Here is a 12,048-nt window from a genome sequence, read left to right on the forward strand (position 1 = left end):
CTCGCTGCAATCCCCCGGGGGACCCTGTTACTGCAAAGTCCTTCTCACTGGGCACACACTCCCAGGGGTTAACCACCCCTTCGTTTTACTGCTCCCCAGTCACTTACTGCAGGAAGTGCCGTCCACGGGGTGCAGTATCTCCCGCCGCTGTCACCAGTTGTCACGGAGTGTGGGGGAGTCCGGCCCTGCACCCCTCTTCCTGGGACCCACAGTGACTCTTAGCCAGCCAGTAAAACAGAAGGTTTATTGGACAACAGGAACACCGGTTACAGCAGAGCTTGCAGGCACAGTCAGGACCCCTCCACCGAGTCCTTCTGGGCTTTCAGGGTGCTTGGATCCTAGCTAGGATACCCTGAATTCCACCCACACAGCCCCAAGCCCAAACTCAAACTGCTTCCCTCCTGCCACTCCCTTCCTTTGTCCCCTTCCCGGGCAAAGGTGTTGACCTTTCCCCTCCCTTACCTAGCTCAGGTTACAGGCCCTGGCATCGTCCATCCCCTAAAGTCCTCCCCTGCTCTCCCACTCCCCACACAGACAGTCCCTACTGCATCACAACTTGCACTGAACTTTTCCAGGCAGTCACCTCTGCCAGCTTTCATTACAGGTCCTCCTGTGACCCTTCCTTGTGGTAATGTTATGGTCGTCAGAGGGAAGTCAGTTATCAAAGGCAGCCATTGCCATGACAGCCAGAGTACTAGTGACTCTCCACAGGTATGCAAATGAACTGGAAGGAGGGAGTGATGAGTGGTTGATTAGCTCTGATCTCACAATGGCAGGAGATGGCAGCAAATGTATACTTGGGAGCGAGAGTAATCAAGCTTTTCCAGTTTTTCCCAAATTTCCTAAAAAGCCAACAACATACAAACACATGGGCAGTCACTGCATAAACATTCATTAGTAGCTGAAATTTGGTTCAAATGCCTCACGACATGTTTACAAAAAAGGGTTCTGAAAAAAGGTGAGACACTGAGACAGGGGTGCTGGAATAGGGGGGGCAGTGGGCCATGGCCCCCACTTTTTACTGGCCATGCACGTGAGCAATGCAGGGAGAGGGTGGGGTGGTGCAGGAGAGTGAGGCCATGGTTCAGGGGCTGGTGGCCCCTCACTTTTGGGACCTTCCACCGCTCCTGCACTGAGGTGCAGACCCTCTAAAACAGAAAATTCTGTTGCTTCCTTAACTGTAGTCTTACGGTAGTGAGACCATAATAACAGAACCTTTATTAATGGGGATGATGCACACAAAGGAAAGAAACAAGCTTGAGTCTTAGGTTGTATCTGCACTACAGTTAAAAACTCATGACTGGCCTGTGCCAGCTGACTCAGGCTAAGGGGCTGTTTAATTGTGGTGTAGATGTTCTGGCTCAGGCTGGAGTTCAGGCCCTAGGGCCCTGCAAAGTAGGAGGGATGCAGAGTTCAGACTGTAGACTGAGCCTGAGGCTATGTCTACATTGTGGTAAGTCGACCTATGCTACGCAACTCCAGCTACGTGAATAATGTCGCTGGAGTCGACGTACCTTAGATCGAGTTACCGCAGGGTCTACACCGCGGGGAGCTGATGGGAGAAAAATCTCCCATTGACTTACCTTACTCTTCTCATCGGGGGTAGAGTACAGGGGTCAACTGGAGAGCAATCTGCAGTCAATTTGGTGGGTCTGTACTAGACGCGCTAAATCGATCACAGGTGGATCAATCTCACAGCGTTGATCCTTGCCATAGTGTAAACCTGCTCTGAATATCTACCCGGAGAGCCTGTTAGCTGACACAAGATTGTCAGTTGGCACGGGCCAGCCATGGGTGTCTGTGACAGGATCCCTGCGGTACAACCTGGGACTGTGGGACTGCTGTTCCCCCTTAAATCATTAATCTGGGTTGTCTCTCTCACAATGGTGGCAAATAGCAAACCCCTCCAAGTGCTGTTACCACTCAGTACAACTGCATGTGGAGCCCCACACCTAGCTGGATTGTATGAGCGCTCCCAGAGCCACTCATGAATCACACCAGAAAGGCACCAGCCAAATCCCCACAGTTCCCATCCTTGTTCCTTAGGATATACCATCTTGTACTGCTCAAGACCCTTTCTTCAGCAATGGAAGTTTATTAATTGGTTCACCACTTCATCAATGGAAAGTGGACATGCGCCAGCATTATAACCTGAGCAGATTTACCAAACACTTCAGGCAAACTCACTCGTAAAGATAAACAGTAAAACAAGTTTACTGATTACAAAAGATAAATGTTAAGTGATAGGCAAAAAGTCAGAGTGGTTACCAAAATAAAATAAAAGTATGCAGTCTAAACTCTCAACCTATAGACTGGGCTACATCTAGATTAAGCAGTTTTTCTCACCCCACTGGATATTGCAGGTTGGTCAGTCTTTTCATATGCAGGCTTTCCCTCTTAGCTTCGGGACCAGTCTCTTCAGTTCCAGCGTTGTCATTGCCTTCAGCGTAGGTGGGGGAGAAGAGCGAGGATGAAGCAGGGGGCCACTGTGTTCTGTTTTATACCTTTGTTCCATGTGTTTGGAGAACCTAAGTCCAGGCACGTCTGGTCGGCATTGCTCAGTCACCAGGCAAGGCTGAGCAATTCCCCTGGTGTGGCCTTGTGTAAGTGAGTCATTGAATTGTAACTCTCTTGTTGGACCATGGATGTTGATAGTTGTTTGACACCCGCCCGGGCATTGGTTAGCTCCCTTGTTCTTGTCTCTGGGGATCTAATATCTCCGCGATTTCCCAGTTCACAGCATATTTTAGTGACAACTATACGACACAATCTCATAACTTCATATGCACTAATGATATACATATTTAGATAGAACAACGGCTTTCAGCAAATCATAGCCTTTTCCATGATATCTTAAATGGCTCACTTTTCAGGAATATCACAATTATATATAAGTATATATAAAATTATGAATATGAGTGTTACAGGGTGCTAACATGAGGTATAGAGTGTCACAGTGTCTAATTGCAGTGTAGATATACCCTAAGAGCCCCACCTGTGCTGCAGGACAGGCAGTCAGGAAAAAAGCTACTTTTCACTTGTAAATTGACTGTATTTATTATGGAATCAGTAACAGTCCACAGTATGTTTTTTAGAGTCACTTTTCAGAATAGAACTTCACATTGAAGTCAATGAAACAAATCATCAGGTCTTTACTTAGACCCAAATAATTCCCTAAGGAGAAAAGCATGTATGGGAAATGGAACTCCCTGAGCTACATATGGGCGTTTCCACCAGATCTTTTTAACACCCCTGTGGAACAAGGAGGCATTTCATCCCCAAAATATATGGCTCTCCTGATATCAGTGGGGATATACTAGAGGTCAGGTGCTTCCACACTGCCTTCTGCTCCACTGCTGCTTTCATCCCAACTTGTCCAATGAATGTGGTGGAGCCAAGCGGACTAGCGCTTCACTTGCCTGCAACTGCACCCAGAGCTTCTCTCGCACACACACCCGCAAAAGAGAGTGGGGCTCCATTATGGAAAAAGGGACATGCGAATGTTAAACCAGCCTTGGGCAGGATTCACTTTTCTGTTTATTCCCTGCTGGTTTCTTTGAGCATGGGGAAGATAATGCATGTTGCACACCTTGCAGTTCTGTCCCCTCTACATGCATAAATCCCCATCTCGGCAGTTGACCATCTGTCCACATACAGGTGGGATACAAAAAAAGCATCACTTATGAAGCACCTTTGTTTGGATTTAATCTGAGATTTTCTTTCCCTTCATTTAATGTTTAGAAAATACATTTTGCTGCTTTTCTAAGAGAACTCTTCAAGAAAAACTGCAGTTTTACTGTAATAAAAATCTGGGAAGCCCACAAAAGCAAGGATAATCAGACTGAAGGCTGAAATCTCTCTCTCCTTGACTCTTGCTGTAATATAGGTGCCTGATGTATTGTATGCTTTCAAAACAGTGAATGAGTTTATGTAACATGTTAAATCTTATGCACAATATAGTAGGCCAAGGACAAAGGGACAGTCCGAACATATCACTTAATTGTTCAGTTATGGGTGGGAGGGCTAGTTCAGTGATTTGACCATTGGCCTGCTAAACCCAGGGTTGTGAGTTCAATTCTTGAGGGTGCCACTTAGGGATCTGGGGCAAAAATCAGTATTTAGTCCTGCTAGTGAAGGCAGGGGGCTGGACTCAATGACCTTTTGAGGTCCCTTCCAGTTCTAGGAGATAGGATATCTCCATTTATTTATCATTACTAGCAAATGGATTAATTACTTTTATTACAATTAAAATAAATTAATAACACTGCTCAAAACAATTCCCTGAATTTGCCGGATGGTGTTCATTATAATAATATTTATAATCAATAAATGTAATGAAAATATATAGTGCACTTTAATTTAGATTCCACTGAATTTCTGCTTTGCTTAGGGTTAGACATTAGTGTTCCAATATCAAGAACAGCAGATTGTCATCTTTGTTACTGTGATGTAAATGCAGGAGACTCTGAAATTGTGTACTTATTCCAGAATTACATTGGTGTATGTGAAATGTCAATCTAACCAAAAGTGTCCTTGCTTACACGAAGGATAAGAAAAAGGACCAAATTCAGCTGAAATTGAAATGAGAGACAATAAAACAAGAAAAACAAAAGATCTCTGGAAAAAGAACAGAAAGATAATTTCATAAAGTACTGAGAGACTCATCCTGATTGCTCAGTGGTACATTAAATAGGCTTTTTAGTGAGTTAGCCATGCTGACATCTGCAGAAGGGGCTTCTGAAGAATAAGGGTGCTGAGTATTAATGAAGGCTTTGTCTATGCTTGGAAGTGTTTGCTGGTATAGATATACTGGTAGAGTTATGCCAGCAAACCCCCCTAGAGAAGATGCAGCTTATGCTGGCAGAAGTTTTTTGGGGTCTTTTGTTTGTTTTTTAAACAAGTATAGCTTAATCCAGTTCCCCAAATAGAATAAGCTGTTCTGGCAAAGGGACTCTTTGTTGGTATGATAGCATCGGCAGTGAGGCTTTTGCTGGAATAGCTTTGTCATTTAAGGGTGTGATGATTTTTTTTTCCCTCGCGCTCTTGACACAGCTATGCTGGCAAATATTTTAAGGATAGACAAGGCCTCAACAAGAGAAACTCTATTTCTAAACTTTCTTGAAATTAATCTTCCCAAGTCCATTTTCTTTATTTCTCTCTAGATCCACAGCTGTGCCAGAGCAGTGTTTGACATAAACCCACCTATGTCAATTTTCCACCCACCCTGAACCTGAAGGATGCTTGGCATCACTGTCTGCCCACTACAAGTTAGAACAGCCTTGAAACTGCTCTAACAAACACTAATGAATAATGATCCTGGCACAGCGCTGTCAGGCAACACATTCCAGCCTTGTTCCCTTCTACCCCTTTCATGCCCTCAGCCTACCACAGAATACAATGCTTGGAGCAGGCATGAACTGGCATAATATTGGTACTACACTATTGGAATCCTCAGCTGCTCTCTCAAGGGTTAAGTCTAATGCCCCCAACATTATGCCAGCTGGAGATTTCTCAGTGCATATTCTGCAGCTCTCTGTTCCTGTTGGACTGGAGAAATGGTGCAAAGGGCCCAGAGTAGGGGCCAGAATGTGGACCAAGTTTTGTTAAGAAGATTGTCTTAAAACAAAGAAATAGTATGTAGAACAAATTTAATATGGAACTTTGCAACGCTCACCTGAAATTTAGTTACAGTGAATGAGAGGAAACAGTGCTATGACAAAGGGTGCAAGTAACTTCAAGGACTTACCAGTACGCAGGGTGACTGGGGTCCTGGGCAAAGTGAGTGGGGCGGCTCTGGGCCCCCAGAAGAGCAGGGCCTAAGGCAGAAGGAGTGGGATTGGGGCTAGGGGCTCTGATGGTGATTTAAAGGGCCTGGGGCTCCGGCCACTGCCAGGAGCCCTGGGACCTTTTAAATCACCAGGCCCCGGGGCAGCTGCCCCTTTTGCGTCCCCCCATCCCTGGTCAGGAGCCCTGCCAGTACAGTGTTTAAAGTGCTGCCGCAGCAGCACTTTAATGTCGGCTGTGTACCGGCCTCTACCAGCAGCCACTTTCTTACCAGTATGCTGTGCTGACTTACTTTCACCTCTGACTGTGACCTGCTGAGTCGGCCTGACAGTCTCATGTCTAGTTCTTCTAGTTAGAGTGTCTCTGAGTTGCTGCCGAACATCTTTGTCTCTTCTGCAATCTTCTCCTTTCCTCTCTCTCTATTATACCTTTAGAAGTTCATTTGATTAGCCCAACTAATCATATAAGACACCCCCAGCCTGCCTAAGTGCTGTCTCCCTCAGGGGGCTGCTGGTTTCATGCGCCTGTTTTCCCCAGTCACTCCTCATCGTAATCAGTGTTACCAACACAATATAGGTTACAGTTTCTCTAATCTCTTTGAGAGTGTACAAACACATCACAGTAGAACCTCAGTTACGAACACCAGAGTTATGAACTGACCACTGAACCACACATCTCATTTGGAGCCAGAAGTACGCAATCAGGCATCAGCAGCGCCCCCCCCCCCCCCCCCCAAAAAGAGCAAATACAGTACTGTGGTTAAATCTAAACTACTAAAAAAAAAAAAAAAAGGAAAAGCAGCATTTGTCTTCTGCATAGTAAAGTTTCAAAGCTGTATTAAGTCAATGTTCAGTTATAAACTTTTGACATAACAACCATAATGTTTTGTTCAGAGTTATGAACAACCTCCATTCCCAAGGTGTTCATAAGTCTGAGGTTCTACTGTAGATGTCTCTAAACATTTTTGCATCACCCACTTTCTAGGAGATTGTCCAAGCTAACGTTCTTCAAGGATGTTCCTGATTCAGCTGATGGTTCCTGCTTTTAAAGAGACAGGTGCTTTATAGACTCATAGACTTTAGGGTCAGAAGGGACCAACATGATCATCTAGTCTGACCTCCTGCACAAAGCAGGCTTTCATTTCTTTCATAATTAATTCTTATCAGTAAGTCTTCTCTAGATGAAATCTAAATAGACCGATTAAAACCCAGTCTGCCATAGTGTCTCATCCTGAAATCCAAATAACACTGTCACTTGAGTATTCTATTTCCTAAAGCTGAAACCATAGTCTCCTGTCTCTTACTGCTTCACCCCTTCTTTTCAGAGAAAAGTTGGACAAAGGCTGACTCCTGTTTAAATCACCATTTCTATGGTATGCTGGGACTTGGGACTACTCAGAGGATCCCATCCCACCAGCACAGGGGGAACTCTAGTGGCTGCCCCCTCACCCATGGGTATTGCTGGGGGGGGAGGGAAGGGATGTGGTTCCAGTAATGGTCCTTTGGGATCATGGCCAGCTGGTGTAAATTAACTTGTGCCAAGGATCTAGCAGGTCCCAGCAGCAAGGAGACCAAAAAAGGCTTAAAGTTACCTTTCCCTGCCCTTTGCACTCCAATTGCACAGCTATCAGCAGGGCAGGGGAAGGTGGGATTTCAAATTCAAACTTCTGGAAAACCACTTACTGGCTGAACAGGCAGCCCTAATTCTGCCCCAGAGTGGGTCTGGATTATCAAAACATTATTCTACGTTGTATTTTGGATGAAAATTGAATTTAAAAAGCAGTTTGTATTTTGATTTGTCTTTCTCATCTTCACAAAAGGCACTGTCACTAGAGAATCGCCCTCTCGATCTTCTCGCCTACACTTGCCCACCATCATTTAGATTGGTTCTATTGATGCATCCAGCATCTCAACTGTTTACTATCTTACCGATTAATTATTAATTGGGAACCAGTGGTGTGTGAGCCCCTGTCACCTGCAAATTCCAGATCCGTCTCCACAGAAGCCCCATCTGGTTAGCCCCATAAACAAATCAGAAAAAGACTTCTGGGTGGCTGCTAGCTCAAGAGTGGAGTTGTTGAAAGCCCAAGTTACTTAGGAGCCCAGTCCCCACTGGTCTATGCTGCTTATTCATTTAAATCCTTTTGAAAATTCCATCCCGAATTCTTATTTTGCAATCTGTCTTCTCTAGGGAAAATGCTTTTGTGTTTAAGGCCATATATTTCAGTCTAGATTGTATTCCCAACAATGCCTCAGACTTTGTGTCACCTTGGACAAGTCATTTAGGACAGATTTGTAAAGATACGAAGGATCCTAAAGATGCAGATAGGCACTAAGTGGGACTAGGCACTTTTGAAAATCCCATTAGGTGCCTATCTGCATCTTTAGGATCTGAAGTACCTTTAAAATCTAGTCACTAGGCCAGGGGTGGGCAAACTATGGCCCATGGGCTGGATCCGGCCAGCGAGATTGCCACCCCCATAGTGCTGCGGGCCCCACGCTGCTCCCGGACGTGACTGGCACCACATTCCTGCGGCCCCTGGGGAGAGAGAGGGGGCAGAGGGCTCCTCGCCTGCAGGCACCGCACCCCACAGCTCCCATTGGCCGGGAACGGGGAACCACGGCCAATGGGAGCTTTGGGGAAGGTACCCACAGGCGAGGGCAGTGCATGGAGCCCTCTGCCCCCTTCTCCCCCAGTGGTTGCAGGGACATGGTGCCGGCCTCTTCCCAGAGCAGCGCAGCATGGGGCCCGGGCAGGCAGGGAGCCTGTCTTAGCCCCACTGCGTGCTGCTGCCCCCTGGAACCACTCCAGGTAAGCAGTGCTGGGGCAGAGCCTGCACCCTGAACCGCTCCTGCACCCTGCACCCCAACCCTCTTCCCTGAGCCCCCTCCTGCATCCCAACCCCCTTCCCTGAGCTCCCTCATACATCCTGTGCCCCTTCTCTGCCCCAACCCCATGCCCTGAGCCCCTTCCTGCACACCATGCCCCCTCCCTGCACTCCCTCCTGTGCCCCAGCCCTACATTCATGACCCTGCATGCAATTTCCCCACCCAGATGTGGTCCTCGGGCCAAAAAAGTTTGCCCACCCCTGCCCTAGGCTGAGGTTTCCAATGGAGCCTAAGGCAATTAGGCACACAGGTCCCATTGAATTTCAGTGGGATTTGAGTGCCTACCTCCCTTAATTTCCTTTGAAAATGTTCAGCATTAATTTCTGTTTCTGTTCCCCATCTATAAAAGGGGATAATGATGCTTCCTTTTACCCACTCTTTGTTTGTCTTCTCTGTTTAGGGTATACATTCTTTAGGGCAGGCCCTATGTGTTTGACAGCACCTAGCCCAATGAGTCCATATCTTGGTGCTACCGTAAGATAAATATTAAATCTATCAAAGGTATTAATTAGGCATCTCTCATCCTGGCATCTGAGCACCAAATATACCATGCTTCCCACCAAATCCAACTATTCCCAAACAGGACCGGCTTTAGGAAGTGCGGGACCCAATTCTTTTAAAGTTCTTTTTTAAAAAGATGGACCTGAACTAGAAATGAGCTCCGTTTCATATGTGTGGGTCCCCGCCACTCCCTGGGGTGTGCTAGGGTGACCAGATGTCCCCATTTGGGGGTCTTTTTCTTATATAGGATCCTATTACCCCCCACCCCCATCCCGATTTTTCACACTTGCTGTCTGGCCACCCTAGGGTGTGCACATGTGTGGGTTCCAGCTGCTCTCTGTCCCCCTCATTAAAGCAGGTGTGCAGGGTTACTGCCCTGGGAACTTCAGGGCACCAGTGGACATCGGGCTGGCTGGAGGCAGGGTAGAGGCTGACTGGAGGTAGGGTCTGGCTGCAGGCAGGGCAAGGGGTGCAGGGTTGGCTGGAGACATGGGGGTGTGGGGTGATCTGGCTGGCTTCGGGCAGGGCTGCAGTTGGCTGCGGCATGGGTTGGCAGGGCTGGAGGCAGAGGAGTGCGGGACTGGCTGGCTTCAGTCAGCGGGGTGCGGCAGGGGTTGGCTGGAGACAGGGCGGGGGGTGCAGGGCTGGTGTGGGTAGGGCAGAGGGTGTGGCAGGGGCTGGCTGGAGAGAGGCTGGCTGTGGGCAGAGGGTGCGGGGCTGGCTGGAGACAGGCTGTGAGGGCAGGCCACGGAGTGTGGGGTTGGAGGCAGGGCTGGGGGTGTGGAGCTGGCTGGAGACGGGCTGGTTTCGGGCAGGGGGTGCAGGGCTGGCTGCAGACAGGATTGGTGCAGGCAGGGCAGGGGGTGCAGGGCTGGCATGGGCAGGAGGTGCGGCAGGGGCTGATAAGGGCAGGGGGTGCAGCAGTGGCTGGCTGCGGGTATAGCCCATCCTGTACGGTGAATGCCCCCTCCTCCTGCCTCCCTCACCAGGGTAGCAGCAGCAGCCCAGGGCTCGGGGGCTATTTAAAGGGCCCGGGGCTCACCTGCTTCCACCGCCCTGGCCATGTAAATAGCCGAGGGAGCCCTGGGGAAGCAGCGGGGCTCCAGGGGCTATTTAAAGGACCAGGGAGGCAGAGGCAGCTGGAGCCCCTCCCACTGCCCCAGGACTCTGGAGGCTATTTAAAGGGCCTGGGGCTCCCCTGCTTCTACCTCCCCGGCCCTTTAAATAGCCATGGGGAAGCAGCGGGGCTTCTGTGGATATTTAAAGGGCCGGGGCAGTAGAAGCAATGGGAGCACTGGACTTTTTAAATAGCCCCCAGAGCCCCGCAGCCCTACCCCAGGGCTCCAGCAGTGGGGCTCTAGTGGCAATTTGCATGGCCTTGGGAAGTCCCAGGCCCTCTTAATTGCCTCCTGGGGAAGCCGGGCCACCCTGGTATGGTGCACTGGCTCTTGCCGGAAAGCCACACTGGGGCTTGGGTTCGGGACCCTCTTAGGGGCAGGGCCCGATTCAGGGGAATTGGTTTAATTGGCCTAAAGCCGGCCCTGTTCCCAAACCAACTTTAGGGTTGTGCTCAGCTTAAACGTGCCTGGTTTTTGGAAGCTTGGCATAGCATTGTTTGAAGGGGAGATTAGTGCCACCCCACATTTGAATTGTCCTGCTCCTGGCATTAAGGCCAAATTAAAATATAGAACCGTGTAAGGTGAGAAACAAAACTGAGCAATCAACAGGGATGCATTTAACTTTCCATTCGAGCTGCCCCTGCCTTGGCTTAAGGCTTATCTACTTCTTGTCAAGTTTAAAAAAAAAAATTAGTTGTGGAGCACATTTCCCCGCATTCCAGGCAAATGCTTTAGCAAAGGCTGCTGTTATGAAAAGGTTTTCTAATAAGGAGAATAATGATCTTCAGATTCTGACCTCCTGGCACAGCAGTGAGATTTATCAGAAGGGGCATGTGACTAGTTAAGACACACAGCCCCAGCTTGAAGGAAACAGCTGCTCATTTCATGCTTTAGCACTTGGCAGTTGGACAAGGAAGGGTGATGTTTGTGTTGAATACCTCTGCAGAACCAAGTACAGTAAGTGATTTTCCTTGTTGTTTTTTTAACTGCCAGTGCTTTCCTATTTTCGTTTTAGACCTCTTGCAAAAACACTTAAGGGTGAGGCATATTTTGTCACCTCACTGATAAACAGTCATTCATGTTGAGAATGACTATATTTTTCTGGACCCTTTGTTAGTAACAACATTGTTCGCTGTTGCAGAAATGAAATGGGTATTTTGTTTTGTCCTAGTTCTAGCAAAGGAAAAGGGTGTTTGTTTACTAAGATGGTGATATGGAAAGGTCGTTTATGGTCCATGTGTCTTCTGTTCTCTGTTGACCTCCAAGCAGAACTCTGAAGTGGATTAGGGCACAAAGGGGGAGTGCTGTCATTATTATATTTGACTTTACAATATTAATGTTGAAAATCTACAAAGGAATTCCATCAAAACAATGCAATCCAGCTTGAAAGAGTTGCTTGTGACTGGTGTTACTCTGTGTTGTATGCTGATGAATGAGACTGGATTTTTAGAAAGGAAAAAATGGAAACAGGCAGATAGATACAGGAGGGAAAGCATAAGATATGCCAGTAAAGGCTTCATTGATTGACAATCCTAGATAAAAGATGTGTGCAATCCTGCCAAAAAACAGGGCTCACCAAACCTCCTAAATATCTCTGGCCTTCAGAATCCAATTTATATTTGGATTCTTTGAGAGTTTTTTAAACTTCAGGGATTCTTTCACTTTCTGATAACTTGTGTCCTAACATCCCAGCATAACTGTGTATTGGTCTGAAATGTGCAAGAAACAAAAGTGTTATAATGCACACTGTAAAATAG

General features: G+C 47.5%; 1 protein-coding gene across 3 annotated transcripts in view; it reads left to right on the forward strand.

The window, feature by feature from the left end:
- RASGRP3 (RAS guanyl releasing protein 3) overlaps window positions 1–12,048 on the forward strand; it is a 119,183-nt gene that overhangs the window by 22,725 nt on the left and 84,410 nt on the right. Inside the window, exon 1 of one of the 3 annotated variants that reach the window (XM_030557139.1) lies at window positions 11,191–11,248. The exons of 1 other annotated variant lie outside the window; for it this stretch is intronic. The gene's annotated coding sequence lies outside the window, so the exon portion shown is untranslated. Of the gene's footprint in view, window positions 1–11,190; window positions 11,249–12,048 lie in introns of those variants that run through there. One more of the 3 variants, XM_030557141.1, reaches the window with a different exon arrangement.

Source organism: Gopherus evgoodei, chromosome 3 (assembly GCF_007399415.2).
Source record: "Gopherus evgoodei ecotype Sinaloan lineage chromosome 3, rGopEvg1_v1.p, whole genome shotgun sequence".
In the NCBI taxonomy this organism is placed as follows: Eukaryota; Metazoa; Chordata; order Testudines; family Testudinidae; genus Gopherus; species Gopherus evgoodei.